Genomic DNA, 17,257 nt, shown 5'->3' on the forward strand with positions numbered 1-17,257 from the left:
TTTAACAACAAAAGTACAGATAACCCCCCCCTCCCAAAATGGTTTGTTCCAGCTCAGCTACTCTGGCTCTAGCGCTGTTGCTGCCAGAGTGGCTGAGACGCAGCGGAGCGGATGTGTTAGTGCCTGGCTTAAAACAGGACATGTTAGCTGCATTTAACCTTCAGTTACTCTTTATATAGTTAGGTAGGAGTCAGACCATGTTTCTTTTTAGCTGAAAAACATTACACCCAGGTAACCTGCAGTGTTGAAAACGTGTTTCCCGACGATGTTTGCTACCCTACAATCCGTCCAACTCTGTAGTAAAATCAGTGATATTTGACCGTCCTGTTGCTCCCATTGAAATGTATACAGCCTATTTAAAATCTAAAATTTAAAATTGTCCGTAGCCTGCTGTTGTTACCACTGTCCTGTTTGAAATGTAATGAGAGAAACTGGTTATTTTATCATATGTGCATATTGAACCCAAGGTACTAACTAGCTAACTGACTGGATACCCATTAACCTTATAACTCCTGTTGTGTATGTGTGTGCAGGGGCGGATCTAGAGAATTTTTTTTAGGGTGGCATGAGGGTGGTAAAGAAATCAAATGGGGTGGCAAAATCAAAGCCTTTTTTTTTCAAACACATATGCAGGTGGTTACATATGGTTAAAATAATTCAAATGCAGTAAGTATGCACATTTTTCATATAAATATAGTCTATAACTTAATTATTGTCTGTAGCCCACATAATTACACATTTTAGTTACATAAAACATTTGAGTTTTGATCTTATGTACTGTATAGCCTGTATAAATATGTAGCCCAACAAGTATAAAATCCAGAAAGCTACACAACATGGGGCGGTTCATTTACAAACACAAGTCTAACTTAAGTTTCACATTGTTTTTTGTTAGAAAACAATCACATTGTTACAGCTTAAATTTAACAAAATGTCAGAAATCTGCACTGTGATGAACAAAAATTTAAACCTAATTTTTCATGATTTGTTGGATTCACCCTCTGAGGTCTGAAATACAACCGGCCATTTTTGACTCCTTTTGAGTTTACGTTTGTATTTCACCCTCAAATTGTTTCATTTTATTTTTTTCCCCTTGCCTTGTTTGGTATCATTTTTTTCAGCTCAGCTGAATTTAGTTGTTTTTGTTTTTTTCACTGACATACTGCATTAGTATTATTGATCTGAAATCACACAAAGAACTTAAAATCCTAGTAGTATTTTTTCATTGTAAAAAACCCCACAGACATGTTGAGTAAATTTTTATAGCTTGAAATGCAAATATAAAATGTACATTTTGTTAACATATACAACTAGTTATCTAAAAATGCAGCCAATACACCTGCTGTTTTTTTTTAATTTTGTACAACCATTTAAAAATATTACTAAAACTAAAATGAGAGAACAATCAGGTGTCACAATAAGATGCCCCACAAATTATGTGTGCCAGTAAAAAAAAAGTTTGTCCACCAAAAGACAGAGGAGAACAGCACAGGGAGAAACCTGCAGGCCTGACAACAGGAGGACAACTGGTTTTTTTCTGTTTATGTTGCAAATGTGCATGTGACATTCATTAATGCCCTCACTGACACACAAAACAAAACGCTAAGTATACACTCCACACTAAACGTCACAAATCTCCCACATCTATAAATTCTCTCTCCCTCTCTCTCTTTCTCTCTCACTTGCTCGCTCTGTCTCGCTGGCGTTACCATCACTCCCCTAAGGCTACATCCACACGTAGACGGATATTTTTGAAAACGGAGATTTTCCGTTTTCGTTTTAAAAAATGATCCCGTCCACATGTAAACGCAGAAATGAAGGAAAACGCTGCTAGGAACATGCCAAAGCAACAGGTGGCGATATATTCCTAACCGTGTAGAAATGTTGGCCAATCAGAAGTCTAGAAGCCTCGGTGGGAAATAGTAAACAAAGATGGGGCATAGAAGCAGAACCGAGTCGTATGTGTGGAGGGACAGTAACTGTGTGTGTATATGTAAGCATTTAAACACTGCAGAGAGTACAATTAACAGTATTATAGAAATTCATTTCACTGAAACAAAGCGTGGCGCACAGTGTGACGTCAAAAAAGGCGCACACCTTTGACGCTGCGTTTTCTCCGTTTTTCTCGTCCACACGTAAATGCAAAAACGGAGTTTTCGAAAATATCCACCCTGGCAGGCGTTTTTAGAAATCTCCGTTTTCAGTGACCGAAAATGCCGTTTACGTGTGGACGAAAGGTGCAAACGCATAGAAAAATCTGCGTTTTCAAAAATACCCGGGTACGTGTGGACGTAGCCTAACTCTCCCTCTTCCTAAACAACCAAATCCCACGTGTTGACTTTTTTTTTATAATTGGTCACATGGTGCATTTTTCCACCGATAGGAAAGAGGTGGCTTTTTTTCCCCTTTCTTTACCATTTTTGCACTGTCCTTAGAAAACGCTTAAAACACACACACACAAAAATGTGACAACCGTATTTAGAAAAAAGCATGGCTTATATATATTATCATAACTCTGGATTTACTGGCCTGTAATTAAAATTTAAAAACTTTGAAGTCCGAATCAATGTGGGCTGAAACAGAGGTGGCTGCAGCTTGTTGCTATGCCAGCTTAAATCAGTCATGTGATTTGGATGTGCAGCGTGTCCGTGGACCATGGAGGGTTAATAACACTCACCTTCCTTCCATTTCCAGAGTGTAGCATCCAACCACCTGTGTAAAAAGCGCAATTCCCATGGTGTTGTTCAAAATGTGCTCTGGCACAATCGCATTGCTTGCTACTAAAAACAAGAAAAAAAGCCAGTCCTGCTTTGGGCTGAACCATTTGTAAATGGTGGAGGGGGGGAACACTATGCAATATATTCAGTTTTAGCATTTATATTCACTGTTGACTGTAACTACGCTCAAACTGTTAATGCTATCTTATGTTAATAAATAACACTGTCATATGCAAAACTGGGGTGGCACTTGGGGTGGCAAGGGATCATTTTAGGGTGGCACTTGCCACCCCATGCCACCCTTCTAGATCTGCCCCTGTGTGTGTGTGCAGAGAGACAGCCAGGTTCATATTGGATATGAGGAAGTTTTTTCAAAAACAGGAGCCACATTCAGGTAAAAGTGTAAGATCAAATGATCCATCAATAAAGGATAATGTTGGATCAGTGTTTCAATATTTATATCCTTTATTAGATGTACATGTGGTTTGGTTATTTGCCTTTTGGTTGAAAGTACACTGAGAGAGGACTTTTTTATTAGTAATCTTAATAGTATTTTTTTTATAAAAATGTAATTGAATACAATCTATTTGTGTATGATTGTCAGTCCAAAGAAAAAAAACCCCAACTAATTTTACTTATACAATCTGGAAGTTGTGTCCTCCCTATATTAAAGCTGCTATACAGAATCTGCAAAACAAACTGGGTTGTCAGCCCTGGCGCTGCATTACCATATTGAGCTTCAGTCAGAGGAAGTCACGGTTGCCAAAAACTTTTTGAAGCTCAAGAGTGAGGCTGGTGCCATCCCAGATATGTTAACATTGTACAATATTCTGGATAATCAGATCTTCCCCACACTGAAAACTGTTATTCAGGTTGCCCTAACAAACCCAGTTAGCAGCTGTAGCTGTGAAAGGTCTTTTAGTGTCTTGAGTCAGCTCCATACCTGCTGAGAAGGACCATGGGTCAAAGCAGACTCCAGCACCTGGCTGTGATGTCAGTTGAGAAAGAGGTGCTTGAGAGACTTGACCACCAAAATGTGAGAGATTTACTAACCTCAAGGTGAGGCGACATATGTTAAAAGAAAAGAAAAAATCTGCAGGGCCATAGTAGAATCTGCACTAAAGATCTTTTCATACATTGTACCATAGGCCAAGGTGTCTCAATTTTTCTAAATTTTTAATAATATTTTGTACATTTCAAGGACTCTGTTTTTGGAGTGTATTTTTTATGTATCTGTATTATATTATACAAACACTTTACAAGTGAATCTCTGTCCAAAAAATGCACTCAGTTTACTTTTTACTCACTATGAGCATCATTCATTATTCTCCCCCAGTAATTAAGGTTAGGATATGTTTTTTGTTTTTTTTAATTCCAATCCATTCTTCTTTAGCAGCATTTAAATAACCTTTATCAGATTTGATGGTTTTGTTACAAACTTTTCAAAAAAGTGTTTTGCTTTTCTTTCACAAATGTGAGGATTAAATTGTGTTAAAATGTACAAAACAGTGATGTCATGTTTTGTGACGAGGACCCAGGCACAGAGAGACTTGATGAATTTAAGAATCTTATGATTTAATAAAGAAATTTGCAGACTTGCACAGAGAGGCTAAAAATATGATGACTGATAATGGAGATGAAGACAACAGACGATGAGGACAGGGAGGAACAGGGTTTAAATGCACCAAGGAGACAGTCAGAGGGAACTCGGGACAACTGGAGACATTTAAGGATGCAGGGACTGACAGAGACAGGGAAGAAGTCTCATTGTGATGACTAAAGTTTACCTTGCCTGGATGGGCAGCTCTCTGGGTGCTCAGCACCCCCAAAGCTCTGATCCTAGAATCGCCCCTGGTGGTAAGTGAAAATGTTGTAGAAGTGATCACTTCAAAATGTAAATACTTGCAGAGATTTATAGAAATAAAGCATTGCATATTGATATTTATCTGTTTCCTACCTTGTTTCCTACTTGCATTCTTTATAATTATGGTGAAAAATAATTAACATAATTAGTGTCTTTACATAGAAGAATATCATTAATTATTAATGATAACACATAATTAAAGTTAAATTGAGGAAATTTGTTATTTGAGAAGTGTATGTCAAACTGGTAGCCCTTCACATTAATCAGTACCCAAGAAGTAGCTCTCACTTTCAAAAAGGTTGGTGACCCCTGATGTTTGTTTTGTAGTCCATCTTCAGCACAATGTAGTTTCAACAGGCGACATCCGGTGTCACATTGTTACAGAGAAACGAGTGTAAGGCTGTTCCAATTCTCAGCAACGCTCCTCTCTTTTCCTGAGTCTTTAGTAATTCTCCTTCACACGAGGACGTTTTCATCAAGGCCAAAGAAAAGAGTTTAGGAAAAGGAGATACGCACTAATTTTGAAATTACACCCCGCGTGGTTACGTTGTGCAAGTGCGTCACGTGACCAAACCCAGTAACAAATCACTGCAGAGCCGGGAAAAGGGGGCGGAGAAAGTATGTGTTTGCAGGAGAGGAATCGAGCAGAGAGAGCTGCTTTTTCATGAAACCGGAGTAAAGTAGTGAACTTACAGGAACATATACAACTACCAACGTTGGGGTCAATTTCTGCATCGATCCGCACACCCTTGTCTCCTGGATCGTAGCTCAGATCAGCGTGAACCACGTGGGTCTCTGCTCCCTGATCTGTGTCCTGTGTTTGGAAAAACTTCCAGCTTCATCACGGAGTTTCTCTCGGTTTGTGGGCTCATCTAAAGGTAAGCACCGAGCTAACTTTAATGTGGGTTCAGTTTATGTTGAGTTTAGCTCTGTTGAGAATAATAGATTGCTTGGTATACACTGGAGTTAGACAGACTGTAGAGTTTGTGATTGCTTTCAACATTATAATACGGCGGTTTTTAGGGAGTAAGAATAGATACAGAAAAATAGTCTTTGAATATGAACAAAAGGATGGGGTGCAGGGCAGGAGAACAACTAACCCCCACCCCCAGGACACAAAGCCACAGGTACAAGCGTGGGGGAGGGCAATCAGCCTTTAGAATAGGACTTAATAGGACCGTCTCCAGATGCATCCAGGGCTGGACTGGGACAAAAAAATCAACTGGCGTTGGTCGAACAGATGTGTGGCAGTCTTGCGTTTCAGGAGCTGCTACTGACAAACCAGCAAAAAAACCCACCAAATGTGTCATCTGTGACACTTGTGAGGTTATCTCAAACACACTCCGTCAGTCTTGATGCTGTTGAACAGCAAGATGTTTAAAAATGTCGCGAGTTTACCTGGTGATATTCTCATGCGCGACGCGATCGCGAAAACCGCGAACAATTAACACCACGCCGGTGTTGTTCACAGGACAGGAAGAGTAAACGATCGGGACACTCTTGTCGTCGTTATCGTTCCCCTCGCACGTTTTATTTCTCCGGTTTCAGCGTTTTTGCTTCACAACTAAAGCGTGCAGTTTACTTTGTGTGCACTAACATGGACTCGAGTCAACCAGCGCCACCTCTGGCCAAGTGCCACAGCCTACAGCCAGATCAACTTGTGACACACATCTGCAGCACGTTTGAATTCGTTTCACGCACAACACATTTGTACCTTTCAATTGTGTGTTTGTGCGTCATGCAAATAAACCTTTGAAATGAATGAAATAATATTGTGTATTTATTTTTGGCCCACAGTTGTAAAAAAAATTCCAAATTATATACACAAAGTCATAGAAATCACCACCCCTGTTAATCATGATTTTAATATTTTTGCCCATAAGAAAAACGTCTTGAACAACTATGACACATCAATATTTCATTAGTGTTGTCACATCACATCCTGTAAGCAGAGTCTGCCTGTCTTTTCTCTGCAAACGAACATTTTAGAGTTGGTTGTTATATACAGTCTGTATAAGTGTGGTTGATGTGCCTTTCATAGTGTTTAGCTTGAAGGCCCTGAGTACTTTCTCCCACAGTCAACTGTTGACTGTTTTCAGTGACTTTCAGCTTGCTGTGTGTGGATATATGACTGGCTCTAATTATCCATAAAATAATCACATTCTCTGTAAGATTTACATACTACATATTTTACAGTGAAGGCTTTAAAGCTATGTTAATGCTGAAAGTACAGGGTGGGCTATTTATATGGATACACCGTAATACAGTGATTCCTGAGATTAGGGACAAAACAGGTTTTAATTTTCTAAAATATATTTTTTGATTTTTCAAAAACATATATAATTGTTACACAAAGTTTTGGCTGTATCACCATCTGCCAGGTGTAACATTTTTTAATAATTTATGTTTTTACTGGAGAAGTCTAAGGTTTTTGTCAACACCGTCAGACACAAAGAAATGCAAAAATATATATTTTAAATTCAGTTGTTTCAGCTATTTTGACTATTAGCAGCTTCTCTATTCTATGTTTATGCACATATGTTTTCAAAGTAATTATACCACATTTAAAAGTAAGATTGTTTTGGCTTTTTATTATTAGTTACAGTCATACATATTTTCAGAAGCTTGTATTTAATCTCTATAAGAAACAATCATATTAAGCAGAATGCAAATTACACATTTATTGGGAAAATTACGTGTTTTTATCGGAAGATCATGAGGGAGGAAAATATATGGTTCTCCAAAAGAGAAAAATAAACCAAAACTCCGTATTATGGAGTTGACAAGGTGCTGACGGTGTTGACACACTAGTAGAAAACAAGATATCATTTCATTCAAAATGACCATTAAACCTTAACAACCTTTGTAATATCACAAGACACTTCATAACAATTCTGTTTCTGCACATGTCAAGTTCTACATCTTAATAGTTCACCAGCAAGTAGCTGCCTGCTACTCCTTGATTCCTAAAGTACTCTGTGGTTGTGTGTTTAGACCCTGCTGGACATTCTCTCCTTTTGTCTCCTTCTGTGCTTTCTTCCAAAACCTTCTCTTCTGACTTTTTTCTCTTCCTTTCAGATCACTGATGTTCTTTATTTTTCTCTTTTTCACTCTATTTCTCCATCTTCCCTTTCCTTTATGAGAAACTCTTTCTTCAACTCAGGCTGGCTGTTAATTGTTTTCTCCTTTTTTAATCCTCCCTGTTCCTTCTCTTTCATTCCTCTACTGACAGGTTCCCCTTTGCTATTCTAGCCTGAAATGTACCATTTTGTAATTACTAAAGTTTTTCTGAACCTGATGCTTTTTTACAGATTAAGGATGAATATTCACAACACAATTATGCATTAAGCAATAGAGATGCTATCCGGTCTTTAAGTCTGATGTCATTAGCCGTTTCCAGGTCCAAACTCCGCTGCAGATCCCAAAGTCAAAGAAACTCTGCGGCATCACTGAGAGTTACAAACTGTATAAATTCTTTCATCTTTAATAAAATGATCAGTGTGGCTGCTCTACCAGGTGTAACATCCAGGCATACATGAAAACAGAATATATGAAATTTAACAGAGTTAGAAGTTAGATTGCTTGTTTCCACCTGAACATGATATACCAGCTCTGCTACCACTTCCAACATAAATTGAGACAGAAAACTAAACAGCAGTGACATTTGTAGGGTTACTGAAGTTGGGCTAGCTGGTATATAGTGATGTGCTACATGATCGCTAGCGACACAGCTATGTTAGCATAATATAAACACAGTGAAGCTGGAGGATGAATGCTAACTTTTTTCCACTTGATAAAAGTTAACGTGAGGGTTCCCGATGGTTAGGCTGACAGTGATCACTGACTGTTTTTAGGGGCTTGTTTAGATGTAATAGACCAAGATAAAAAAGCATTAAAACATTTTAACAGCACAACAGGCTTAATAAACACAGAGTAGTTCGGGCCCGGAAGCAGGATTCAAACATCATCACTTAAAGACCAGGGGGATGTTCTTCGTACCTCGCTTACTACATCCAAGATCAAATGACACATCCAAGATCAAATCATCGCGCTAACCGTGAGCTCGCTAATCCGGTTGTCCGAACGCACCTGTTGTTGACGATTAGTACAGCTGGATGAAGTAATCTGAGATCACTGGGTGGCTTAAAAGGGCTACACGCATCGATAGTAGAAACATTGATCGGCAACCCTGTGATTGGTCGGCGAAGATGTCGAAGGAGTGCGCACAGTATTTCACGGCAGCAGACCAAGAACTCTTGATTGAGGGATATCAGGAGTTTCAGAGTTTAATTAAAACGCAGGGGAACACTGCAAAGGCTGCAAAAGCAAGGAGAGAGGGCTGGCAGAAAGTTGCTGACAAATTAAACTCGTAAGTGATCCATGATATTACATTATATCATGTGATATTATTTTATTCCACATTATATTATATTACATCCTCTTTCACATTAGAGCCACAACAGGACCCACTAGAACATGGGAAAAAGTAAAGTGAAATATAAAAATATTCCACAGAATGGTAATATTTATCACTTATATTGCTTTTAGTCTATGACAAGAGACCCTGGAATAATCTGTTTGTTTGTTTATAACAGCAACCAAGAAAAGAGCAGAGCAAATAAAGACAGGTGGTGGTCCTGCACCCCTCGTCACACCCTTTTTTGTACTGTGACATTTATTGACATTGTGGGTTTTTTGTGTGTAGTTTGACATAACACTCCATCACTTTTACCTGTTCCCATGCAAGGGGTGACTGAAGCATGCACAGTAAGTCGGGAGTAAGTATATACAGTACAGTATATATATATATATATATATATATATATATATATATATATATAGAGAGAGAGAGAGAGAGAGAGAGAGAGAGAGAGAGAGAGAGGAAGAAAGTAAATAATAATACCCTCATGGGAGAATCGATATCTCTATGAGCACACCGTCATTGAGCTAAAGGATCCCGTCTATCCCGCAATATACGCTAAATTCTGTAAACTCTCCTTATCAATCTTGCACCTTCCTTGCTCGCGTACAAACGGACAGGACATGGCTGCGACAGACTTCCCAAATCCACCTTCGCTTTTTTAGCCGTGGTCTCTCATCTTGATTGCACGTAGTAATTTACTATTACTACTCTAACATATGAATTACATCTGACATGATCTACTACATGTAATAGAATGATTAATAGTACATTTCCCTTTTTTTCGGAAATGACCTGTATGTATCTGTATGAAATCAATAAAAGAATCAAATACATTATCTTTAGTTACATTGATAATATTTATTTATGGTAAAACAGTGGCGAAATATCGCTCTTGCTTTCATATAACTTCAGCGGACATACCTGAGAGGCCGCGATCTAATCCTGTTTACATAAAGTAAACCTGCTCCCGAGCAGGCTTACTCTTACGGATCTGTTGCTATGACAGCAAGCCCCAGATGAGCTTCGGAGAACCGAACGATCCAAGATCACGCGAAATCGTCAACAATCAAATCCGGCTAACTTACTTAGCGAGGTACGAAGAACAGGCCCCAGCTCTTGGTGCAGAGATAACTCAGTAGATGCCAAATGATTGGAAGGTTGGGCGTTCAAATCCAACGAACAGCGGCTATCCTGGATTTGTAGCTGCCCACTGCATCACTGAGTGAATGGGTTAAATGCAGAGGACTAAACATTTTCCCACAGGATTAATAATGTATACATAAACAATGAGATTCAAGATGAGGCAAATTTGATAATATTTGACACATCTGTAAAGCAGAAATATCAGTAAAATACACAGGAAGTAATATATCTGAAATATTAGTAAAAAGTAACTAAATATAAATAGTGAATAGCACACTTTTGTGGCATTTGTCAACACCATTAGAAAAAGGGTCAACACTGTCAGACAAAAATCCTGATGGTGTTGACGTCTGATGGTGTTGACAAAATACCCTACTTTCTCTCATAACACATGTTTTTCTGACAGAAGCCATCTTGTTTTTCATCATTTGCTTATGGCTTCTGCAATCTACCTAAATTAAGCTATTTTTACAAAAGAAAATAATTAAATCTTGGATTACACCGACTTTGGTGTTGACGCACTATGGTTGTGACACAGAGTTTTATCAGAAAGGTATGCAATAAATGAAATACAAAAATTTTTTTATCACAGCAGTGACCTTATGGCATGTGTATTGAACAGGAAGTGGTAAAGGGGTCCTCAGAGTGTAAGCTACCCACAATAATTCCAGATTTTTTTGTACTTTTAAAAAAATCTGATGGTGTTGACAAAAACTCTGGACACGATTTTAATCACTTAAAAAATATGTAAAAATAAATTTTCAATTGCATATTTTGATATGATATAAGGTATTGACTTAAATACTTAGTGACGAGAGCCATGATGTTTAATTTTACATTACTTTTAATGTTTTTTTCTGTATTTTAATATTATCACACCTGCTTCTGGACAACGGATTTTTAAGGTACTGGTAATGTGTTGTACCTTTTAAAATAAATATATATGTATAAAAAATGCAAAATCATACTTTTGTTGTATAAAAATTGCCTTGGTTTGTCTTTTAGGCAGTTGGGTCAACACTTGTATGCATATTTTTAACCACAAAATTGGGTTTTATCTGCCAGACATGTTTTGTCCCTTATCTCAAGAATCACTGAATAACATGGGAATGGTTGGTGATATTAAAGTCCTGTTTGTGACACATTATTATATGTGAGGGGGCAAACTCCTCAAGGTGAGTGGTGACCATGGTGGCCATTTAGAAGTCGGCCATCTTGGATACAACTATTGTTTTTTCAATAGGAAGCATGCCATGTGACACATCAAACTTGTCACAAGAAAAACAATGGTGTGCAATAAAACTGTTCTTTTTTTTAAAAAAAAAAAATATCTTGCTGAATTTTGTATAAGTTCATACTCAAGTTTAAATAAACAACAACACTAAAGCTATTCTGTTATACCTGTATGTAAAAAAAATACACTGCACCCAAAATATTTCATAGTTCAGCAACACTGATCAATCTAATAAACTTAAACCTGCTCCATCCTCCCTATTCTGGTATTTTAAAGAGGACTTAGCAGAAATATTAAGCAACCTAACTAATAGGGTTGCAAACTCCCAGCAAAAAAAAAAAAAAAAAAAAAACCACCCCCCACCTGATGATGCTTAATCGATGTAATTATCTTTAATTTGATGCAGGGTGAAATAAAATGCACAGAAATAAATTATTTTTCAAGAATAATTAAATAGATTCAACATCTTTCTTCAACAGAATTGCAGAATTCACAAATGGTACTTTCCCAAAGGAAAAAGTATAGCTTACTAGGGTATATTAGACTTAACAGTTACTATATACAGTAATGGACTTCTATATATTTTACATCAGATTATTAGGCCATATGTAAATAACAAAATAACTTACGGAAAAGTTGGGAAATGTAAAGTCCAAAACAAGTCTTTATATTAAGGGCCATCAGTCAAACAATACTTTTTGGTCTGGGTCTGAACAGACCGCGTTGTGTGATGTCTTCTTTGGCGCATGTGGGCCGCTTTGAGGGTTCACACAGGAGTATGTTTGCTGTCACATTTGATCTGTAGTGTGAACAAGCAGACAAAAAAATCGGATTTGATCAAAAAATCAGAATTGACCATTAAGACCTGCAGTGTGAACGTAGCCTTAAAAATCAAGACGGAGTGTTGCAGAGTGTCAAAAGCTTTTATTTAAATCAATAAATAGCCCTATAGTATATTTATTATTATATTTGCTGGTGAAATGTCTTCAATAGTATTCATTAATGCTATTGCTGTTGATCTGTTCCGTTGAAATCCATACTGACTTTTACTTAATTTTATTGAAAAACAACTGTTATCAAATCTTTGTGCAAAGAGTTTTTCAAGCACTTTAGAAAACTGTGATAGCAATGATACTGGTCTATAATTATTTAAACTATGTCTGTCTCCTTATTTATAAAGGGGGATAACTTTTGCCACTTTCATTCGGTCTGGAAATACACCCATTATAAAAAAAACCCCCCATAAGATTAAAAATATAACAGAGGTTTCATTATACAATCCAAAGTATTTTTTACGATGACCAAAACCAGTAGTTTTCTTTTTCTTTTGCTTATATAATACCAGCGGACAGTGATTTTCATACAAAACCAACTAAGTATTTAAGAATGCCTCATGTGCAGCATTGACGCCATTTACATAAACATCATTCCAATCTTCTTTCATAAGATCTTGCCTGAACTTATTTATTGCTTCATCATTTCTAATTCTTATATAACACACACTTCCTCTTTTCGTGTCACTTTATAATCTAAAGTAACAAAAACAGGTAAATGATCACTTATGTCATTTATGACAAGACCACTTATAATGTTGCTTTCCAAGCAATTAATGAAAATATGATCAATTAAAGTTGCTGACTTTTCAGTTATTCTACTAGGTTTAGTAATCAGAGGGTAAAACCCTCTTCCAAATAATAACTCAAAAAATCTGATGATGATTTATGATTGGACATTTAAAAAAAAAAAAATATATAATCCCCGCAAATACAAAATGTCTTATTTCCATTTACCTTGCTCAATAAATCTTCTACTACTGTGAATGTTTCTATCAGTGTCCCAGGCCTCCTATACATACAAGTACCAATTATATTACTCTTTATTTTCATTTCTATTTCTACTGTCACACACTCCATTAAATCATCAATAGCCACAGACATATATTCAACCTGCTTACATTTCAAATCGCTGTCAACAAAAAGTGCCACACCTCCTGCCTTCTTATTAGATCTATTTATATGATATAATTCATATCCATCAATAGGAAAGTCCCAACCCCTTTCCTCATCTATCCATGTTTCTGATAGTGCTATAACTTTAAACTTGCCTTTCAGATTATTCAAAAAACCATTGATCAGAACAAAGCATTTATAGAGGCTTCTACAGTTGAAATGAATTAATGAAAATGTATCGCCTATGTCAACATTATCCCTAAATAATGTTGACATATATACAGGGTGTAGCATCCACTGGGTAAAGGTGGTGATATACAGGACAGTCAGTGACTTTTTCCCTTTCAAGATCTTGTAGGCAACTGATGACTTTCTTTTTGTAGTTGCTTCTGGGGTTTCACCTTGAAGCTTCATATGTATTGTCGTGATTGAGGAGTGTAGTAATGTTTATTTGCTCTGCTTCTTTTTGTCAGGGATAAAATACGTCTATATACTTTTTGTGTTCCAGCTGAGAGTCTGGTGGAACAACAGAGGAACAATTTCAGCCATTTGGACTCAGCTCAGCCACTACAGAGGAAACAATGTCTTCAACACAAAAGGTGAGAAAAGTATCACAGTTACACTGTTATTGAAACTGTGTGCACAGCTGGTTGGTTTTTAAAAACACATTAACAGCAGCTTTGTCTTTTCCATCCTGGGCTCATCCATATACACAGCTTCTACATTCACAACCAAAAACCACAGAAGTTAGAAGAAAATACAAATATCATATTTTATTAGAATACATTGAAATAACAATATCAACAGTTGAACTCAAAACTATTTATGAAGTAAATGATTTTCTCCACTTATCAGTATTTCTTCAATAATGTCATTTTCAGTACAACTCTCACTGCACATCAATTGTAATCAATGTTCCCTCTAAGCTGCACACGTGTGCAATTGCGCACTGCTGGCACGGTCTCTGCGCACAGAAAATCTGCGTTGTGCACAAAAAAAAAATCTAACCTGAATTGAAATTAAAATTAATACTTTAACAATTCTGTTTTGCAGTGTTAGTCAGTAAGTGACTGGCTGCTCTCGTATGGGATTAGAACGATGCCACCTTATCCTATAGTCCAGCCAATAATGCGATTCACATTCGTATATACGAAGCTAATCAACGTGGTTGACAGGCTATGACAGCGTCCTTATGTGCCGACACCGGTGTTTTAGCTAGCAAAGCGGCGTGGCTGATGTGGAGTGAAGCCACGTTAATGACAACATGTACAACCATTGGAGATGTGAGCAGGACAGACGGAACAATTGACAGAAAAAGTGTGGACTTTATACCAGTTTTTAAATTTTTTTTAAATTTTAGGCCACGTAAAACCAGAGTTGTGATAAAAATATCTGCAATGTTTGTTATTTTTCCTGAATACTATCATTGTTTAGATTTACTGCGGGAAGAAACGTTCTGTAAGAAAAAACGCTTGAAAGCACTCTCCGCTTGTGAGCAAAAACAAGCCCCCCACCCCCCTCTCTCTTTCCTATTGGTCGAAAAAAGTACCATGTCGACCAATCAAAAAATGATATGGCAACGTGGCATCTAGTTGTTAAGAAACGGGGGGAAGTTTTAGGAGTGACGGCGGTGTTTTGAGATGTGAGAGATTTGCGACGTTTAGCGCAAATCTTGTGTAGTTAGTGTGTAGTTAGTGTGTAGTTAGTGTGTAGTGTAGTCAATAGTTTTGTTGTGTGTTTCAGAACAATGAGGCAACTGCTGAATGTTACAGGTGTTACAGGTGTTACAGGAGTGATACATCTCCTGTTGTCAGGCCTGCAGGCATCAGGCTGTTGTTCTCCTTTATCTCATAGTGGACAGAAATTATTTTTTGGAGTAGCACAAATAATTTGTGTGGCATCAAATTTGATGCAGAACAGCTGATTGTTCTGTAAATAGTATGAAATGTTTATTTTTCAAAAAACACATTGGCTGCATTTTAAAAAATGGCTGCAAAAACTTTGTTGTTTGCCAAACTCAGTTACTTTTTTGAAGAAGTAACTATATAATTAATTGCCCAACATTGGTCATTATATTTTGTATATTTTGACAGAAAGTTACAGGACTCTCTCCCAGACCACAGACTCATACCCATAATACAAGTCAGAGCTTTATTTTTTTTTTTTTTTTTAAAGGAAAAGAAGAAAGTTGTGTTTTCAAAATTTGAGTTCAAGTTATTTTGAGTTCCAATAGTGTTAACATACTACACAGGTCAATGACTACATTTTTGTTTTACATTTTCATTGTAAGTGGGCTAAAGCAGTTAATTAAAAGTAGTTTAATTAGTGTAATAGTGTAATTTGATTATTTTAATAAACCATGTAACTTGAATGGATTCAATGCTGGCGTGACCACAGCGCACATGTCTGATGTTGCTCACAGTGGTCCAAGGTATCGTTCAGGGAGTTTGTGTGTTCGCTCAGACACATGAAAAATTAGAGGGAACATTGATTGTAATGTGATACTATCACCAGAAGGTGGTGGTAACACACCAACAATGTGTTTGTTGACATGTTTGATTCCACTGATGGAGGCAGTTTCAGTTTGTTCCACGACTGCATTTCACTCACTGCCTCTGTTTGTATCTCTGTCCCTGCAGGACCAACATGGAGCGAGAAGTCAGCGCTCTCAGGAGGCCGACAAACCTCACAGAAGAAAGGGAGTGAAAACATACAGCTGTGATGAGTGTGGGAAGGATTTTTCCCGGACGGACAGTCTAAAAACACACCAACTCATCCACAGTGGAGTTAAACCTTACAGCTGTGACTTGTGTAGAAAGTCTTTTTACCTGGCTCGAATCTTAAAAAAACACCAACTCATCCACAGTGAAGTTAAATCATACAGCTGTGACTTGTGTGGAAAGTCTTTTACTGAGGCTGGAAGCTTAAAAAAACACCAACTCATCCACAGTGGAGTTAAAGCGTACACCTGTAACTTGTGTGGGAAGGATTTTGCCCGGGCTCGAGGCTTAAAAATACACCAACTCATCCACAGTGGAATTAAAGCACACAGCTGTGACTTGTGTGGAAAGTCTTTTACCCGGGCTGAAAGCTTAAAATCACACAAACGCATCCACAGTGGAGTTAAAGCGTACAGCTGTCATTTGTGTGGAAAGTCTTTTACCCACTCTCAAACCTTTAAAACACACCAAAGCGTCCACAGAGAAGTTAAACCTTACAGCTGTGACTTGTGTGGAAAGTCTTTTTCCCGGGCTGGAAACTTAAAAGCACACCAACTCATCCACAGTGGAGTTAAAGCGTACAGCTGTGAGTTGTGTGGTAAAGCTTTTACTCAAAATGGCGACTTACAGAAGCATCTAGTAACCCACTCTGGAATTAAGGCATACAGCTGTGACTTTTGTGGAAAAAGGTTCAGTGACAAACACTACCGAAATAGTCACCGTCGGATTCACACTGGAAATGATGTTTCCTGCTGTGAACAGTGTGGAAAACTGTTTACAACAGATGCAAAGTTAAAACTACACATGTTTAGCCACACTGAGGAGAGACCTTATAAATGTGACCTGTGTGAGAAGACTTTTAAGTCTCCACATCACCTGAGAAACCACCGACGGATCCACACCAGAAAATAACTCTACAAGTGCAGTTACTGTGAGGATGTATTAAATTTTTATCCTGTAATTTTAACCCAATTGTTTGGAACAAGTCTGATCAATAAACTTATGGAGTTATACTGAATGAACTGTTTGGAAAAATGAAGACTCATTTTTGTCCAGTAAGCTGAGTGTTATAATGTAAACAGTAAAATGTAATTGGACATTGGCAGAGATCACTTACACTGTCTTTGTTTAGAAGCAGAGCAAAGCACATGGATCAGGTTCTCAACCCTGTCGTCACTGTGGTGGTGGGAAAGAGTTTCTCTGTGAC

General features: G+C 37.5%; 1 long non-coding RNA gene across 1 annotated transcript; it reads left to right on the forward strand.

The window, feature by feature from the left end:
* The first annotated feature begins 5,200 nt into the window (after positions 1-5,200).
* Positions 5,201-16,020, forward strand: LOC120438290. Its single transcript, XR_005611779.1, has 3 exons — positions 5,201-5,459; positions 13,839-13,929; positions 15,970-16,020. It is a non-coding gene; the product is annotated as an uncharacterized LOC120438290 (long non-coding RNA).
* The last annotated feature ends 1,237 nt before the right edge of the window (positions 16,021-17,257 follow it).

The sequence above is a fragment of the Oreochromis aureus genome, linkage group 3 (genome assembly GCF_013358895.1).
Source record: "Oreochromis aureus strain Israel breed Guangdong linkage group 3, ZZ_aureus, whole genome shotgun sequence".
Taxonomy (NCBI): Eukaryota; Metazoa; Chordata; class Actinopteri; order Cichliformes; family Cichlidae; genus Oreochromis; species Oreochromis aureus.